This window comes from Ambystoma mexicanum, chromosome 3p (genome assembly GCF_040938575.1).
Source record: "Ambystoma mexicanum isolate Mex_15411 chromosome 3p, UKY_AmexF1_1, whole genome shotgun sequence".
Lineage (NCBI taxonomy): Eukaryota > Metazoa > Chordata > Amphibia > Caudata > Ambystomatidae > Ambystoma > Ambystoma mexicanum.
The window spans coordinates 1,150,889,465-1,150,895,180 of record NC_090925.1 but is presented as its reverse complement, the minus strand read 5'-3'; positions in this window follow the sequence as shown (position 1 = coordinate 1,150,895,180).

The window sequence follows — 5,716 nt, the reverse complement described above, 5'->3', positions numbered from 1 at the left end:
CATTTGAGCTTAGATGGGGTTTTCCTGACCACTTTAACACAGTCAGTACTTTAACCCACTTATTGATGTAAAAGTTGGCACCTTCCATCTGTTATTAAGATCTTATTTTGCACTGTAACGGTTCCTGCTCCTTTTTCTCTGCACATTCACCGTCATCTCCTTTTACCAAGGTTGCATGAACCCTCTGTTCCTTAAACAACCCACGCACACTACATAGGGTGAGGTGTACTAACCATTGTGCTATTAAAGGGTGGCGTCTCTTGTGGCAGAAGCAATCTGGGTGCATGGGGGATGTGAGAAACCTGAATGTATTCTCATTTCCACTCCCCAGGGATCTTCTATTCAGGTGGTCAGGGAAGGGCCATCACTTTTAGATCCCAACCCTGGGGGTGGATTAGCAAAAGAGGATCACCTGGGTGTAGGGTCCTTGGGTATTGGGGAGAGGGTGACAGAGGGTGAGACATGGTATTCCCCATTTCATGACAGTCATTTACCTTACCTTCTATCAGCCTTTGTAGGATATTGTTCCCCATATCCTACTTCTCCCGCTGAAGTCAGACTAAATAATGAGAAAAAAAAAACTAACCCCAAAAGTAATGAAGATTACCTATAGGGAACACCACTGTAGCACTGAGACAAAGAAGAGGGAGCTTGAAGGTTATAGAGCTGAAGGTCAGGCATGTCCTGTTAATTGGACTAATTGTGGTCAGACAAGTGAGCCTGGGAATTTACCCCTGCGGTCTACTAAAGACTCCCAGGTGGAGTCCATGAACAGCACAGGGGGGCCTGAGGGGTAACCTGTGAGAAGCGAGAAGCCTGTGGGAAGCGAGAAGCCCATGTGGAAGAGGAGCAGGTAGGCTAATACAGCCTACAAGAAACCCAGAGAGTAACGGTGCGCTGAGACGCTGGAGAAGGGCACAGTGTGGCAGAGTGTCATTGCATGGCAAGGGAGCGGGGAGAGCGAGAGAAGGGAGTCATGGAAGAAGACGGTCCCTATGCTGTGGTTCAGAAGTGCTATTTTTCTGACTGGAAGCAGCAATCTGAGGATGTCGGCGGACAGACAGTGAGATCCTGACTGTGCGAACTAAGAAGTTGAGAAAGAACTGTTACGTGACCAGTGAGTGCCAATGAATGAAAGAAACCCGATGTACATTTGAAAGTTAGTGAAGCAACATTATAGCAGAGTGGTCGCGTGCACGCAGCACTCTCTCGAAAGCCTCAGATGAAACCTGAATGGTAGAATACGAATGCAAAGCTAATGCAGCCAAGAGGAGCAATGAAGTATGAGCAGAATACTGAATTGAATAACACAAGCTAGTGAAAGTATGAGGAGTTTTCTGCAAGTGAGCAGCTGAAGGGTGCAACGACGTATGAGCAAAATGCTGAATCAAAAGTTTAAGCTGCATTTGAATCTTCCAAGTGTGGAATACCCAGCAATCCTAAATTATGGGGATGAAGTGCTTGGGTAAGGGCAACTGGTTGCGCGAAATGTAGTAGGGGGCCCGTGCGGTCTGTCAACTGGGCCTAGACCAGGGAACCCCAACAAAGAAAAGGAAGTGTACAAGTAACCTAGAAATCAGAAAGAGCTGCATATTGGTTTTAAATCAGTGCAACACCCTTAGAGAAATGAGAAACCTACTGAACAGTGTGAGATTGTTTGTGAAGCAAGGCAATACACTTGGGGAAGGAAAACATAAGCTTCTCTGGAACATTATCCTTTGGAACTTTGTTTTGTTGTAAACCAGCACCTGCGGTTTGGGGGAAGAACCCTGTGCCATTGTTGGAATATTATGTTATGAACCAGGGCTTGAAGCTTGAGGAAGGGAATCCCGAGCTTCTTGCAAACATTACCTTGGGAACATTGTGTTGTGAATCCAGGCTTAAAACGTGGGGAAGGGAACCCCAAACTCTTTTGGAACTTTGTTTTGGTGAACCAGTGTCTGCAGCTTGGGGGAAGAACTCTGAGCTTCTTTTGAGAACATTGTTTTTGAACCTGTATCCTGAACTTGGGGAAGGGAGCCAGAGATTGCTCCATACTTTAATTTGGGCACTATTTTGAGTTAGAATATCCCTGCACTACATTAAGGTATAAGACGTGAGGGCAAGCATAGGTGTTGACACAGAAAGACTTTTGTTTAAGGCTTCTGGACATATACGCTCCTTAGTTTTCTTAGGTAGGGCAATCCCCACCATAGGGCAAGTTAGACATTACATCCAGCATGACATTTTTAATAAAGGTTTTCAAAACTGTTACATCTGTTGTCTGTGTCATCTCTTGAAACTATGCATGTCTTACAGGTATTAAAGAACAAATATAGCATGAGTCATTTGACTTCCCTCTTTCCACCTCCATCATGTGATTATACCATAGGTTATCTGTCTCGGGGTGATGCCCATCTGTAATACTCATTGGAAAGCCCTCCAGATCCACCATGTCCCTCTTAATTCTGGTCACTAATACACTACTATTATTTTGCAACAGTACAAGGTAGGTTTGTATCATTATTAACTCAACCCTTAAAAAACCAATATACCATGTCAACCTTAAGGAAGGAGAGAGAGAGAGAGAGAGAGAGACAGAAAAGAACTGAAAAACAACACAAAGCACTTTCCTTTTTCTACGGTCTGATGTCCTTGAAATCTGCATAGAAGTGGTATTGTTCATCTACCCAAAGGGGTGCTCTGAGTTGAGAAAAATCAAAAAAGTGTGTGCCTGGTTGTTTAGTCCTCCTCCTGCTTTGGGTTGGGGATGTGTGCTCTGTTGGCTTTCCGGAAGTCACTCAGCTGTATTCAGGTTTCCTTGTCTGCAGCCTTCACTGCTGTGGGTATGGCACATACAACAGTAAATGGTCCCTTGAAGCATGGTTCATCACATTTTCTTTTTAAGTTTGTGATGGCAATGTTATCCCTGGGGAAAAGTTGCTGTGGTTGTTGTGATGTTGTGTCCTGCTGTGCTGTTTGTTCCTGCAGAGCTAGCTGCCATGGAGGTGGCCCAACCTGGCGGCAGATAAGACTGACAGCATTTGTTAAAGCCCTAAAATATCCCTCAAACTTTCCTCCTAAAATGTGTGCAGAATTGTGGGCATCTGAAGCTGTGTGTTCAGTGTGAGGTGGGTATGCAGCCTCCTGCCTGCAATTTTATCATGAGGAGCTAAATGATGGTCTTTCACTGATTGATTCTTCAAGGCAAATAGTGCAAGGGGAAGACAATACAACTAGCTTTTCTGTAAAGAATGGCACATTTTAGCTAAGCGTTGCCTCAACAGACCATTAAGGTGCTCTACAATCCTGTAGACTTGTGGGTGGCAAATGGAGCATGGTTTGTGCTTTATTCCTATATTCCTAGCAGGGAGGTAATTTCTTTGAACAGTTCATTAAAAAGTGTGTCTCATTGTCAGATTTCAGGACCTCACATATTCCGCCATCAGGAGATACTTCTCATACCTAAAATGTAGCTGCCGATTTGGCTTCAGAATGGACACATGGACCTGCTTCAAGTCAATGAGAGAATGCACACACCACAACAATTAAATAACAATAGTTACTGCACCTATTAACCATGTCAATGTAATCTAAATGAAGCTGCCGAAATAGCCCTCTGGGGTAGAGCAATACTGATTTCTGCCTTTTGAGGGTATGGCCTGTGCTTTACAGGCGGCATGGAATTCAATTTGACATAAAACATCTATGGTTTCCTGGAGCTTGGGAACAAATCACACCTCCTGCAAGTTATCTGCAATGTACGTTTGGACGTGTTTGTAGGATAGTGCAATTGCTCGAGGGCAACTGTAAGCAATTCCTGGGCAATCACTACTTTTACTGCAATGTTTTGTCTCCAAATTAAATCTGTGGGTGAGAGAGAACACTCTCTTTTGATCCATAAATCCATTTCTTGTTGTGTGGCTCATCCCTGCAGTTCTATAATCTGCCAGCTACACTTGCTAAACCGCTATTTCAGGGGATGCTGTGAGAATTGGTACTTCTAGTTATGCTGCCTCTTTTGCTTCCCTATCTGCAGCATTGTTGCCATAAGCAGTTTGGTCTGTGTTCTTGGTGTGAGCTGTGCATTTTACTACCACAACTATTGAAAGACGTGCTAGTGCATCAATGAATCTAGACCCTAGTGCTGCACCCTCTCGGCAATTCTGAATGTACAGTCAAAGTGAAAAATGCTGAATCTGAATAAATTGTGACATGACACCCTTTGGGCACTTCTTATGTTTCTATGGGTGCTATAAGTCCTGCCGTTTGGGCAAAATAGTGCAACAGAAACCCCTTCTTTAACATTTTTTTATATTCTCTATCTTCAAGGCTCACTACTGCTGCACCTGTGTGTGTTTCGCCCATCAACGCCCTTCCTCAAGTGCATCCTCCCTGACCCTGGAACCCTCATCCATTGTCCCTTCATATGTTGTGCAATCATCTGGATGTATGGGCTCTGCAATTAATGTTGCAGGATTCCCTGTGTGACATCTGACAATGTGATCAGAGGGGTTGGATAAAGTCAGCTCATAAGCTGATGTTCTCTCTGTGGTGAGGGTGGACTTTCTCTAAAATAGCGAAAAATGCATCTTCCACATCTAATGTGACTGGGCAACCTATTGTGATTGTGGAGGACTTCTGTATCACGAGAGCAGCTGCTGATACTGCTTGCTCGCATGGAAAGCGACCCTGCATTACTGGATTTAAGGGTCCACTGTAGTAAGCCAGAGGTTTGTGTCCCATTGATGTATGCTGAGTGTGGACAGCTGTCATCACCTGACCATTTGAATGTGAGAACAGAAATAATTTCTTGTGGTAATCTTTTGTGGCCAAAACGGGTGCACTGCTTATTGCGTTTTTGAGTTCCTGAAATGCTTTAGTCATCTCATCTGTCCATACAAAGGGTCCATTTATATTCTGTGTTCCTTTAGGCTTTGCAACAGGGGATTGGTGTAGGTGGAATGCCCTACATTACAGTAGTTACATATTTCTAGAAACTGCTGCATTTGTTTTACTGTGGTTGGCTGTGGTGTGTGGTGAACTGCTGTTGATCTTTCTGGTGTTACTCTTCACCCTGCTGATGATATTATTTGCTGAGGTACACTACCTGCTTCTGGCACTACTGCAATTTATCTTTGTCCACCTTGTACCCCTTTTCATCTAATAAAGTTAAAAACTTTGGTATGGTATGGTAATGTTTATTTGTAAAGCGCCTATACACAAGGCAAGTGTTTCAAAGCACTCAAGGAGGGAGGGAACAAGGGGAAAAAACAACAGTCATTCAGAGACCTTGAATGTATGAATGATACAAGTCAGCACAGGCAGAGTAGGTGCATATGATACAATTAACAATGTAGATAACAGCAAATAGGTCTGACAACGATTCTGAAGTGCATTGAGGCACCACCATGCAAGCAGGGGAGGCAGGGAAGATAGATAGCCGATATTCAAAGCATGGTACGTTCAGATCGTGGAAGTCCACAGGGAGTACAGGAGAGAGGGGAAGGGGAGGGGGAGGACAAGTGCTGGGGGGAGAATCCAAGTGTGCCCAGTCATTCAGAAACTGGGTAAGTGCTGATAGATGCCATTCTAATGAGTCATTGACCAACTGCAGTAGTGATGAGGCAAGTGTAGGCCCGGAGGCAAGTGCAAGAGGACTGGTGAGGGTGCTAGGGACCTATGAGATTCTGCGGTACACTCGGCAGCCCGTCGGCAGGCTGTGTGGAAAAAGGAG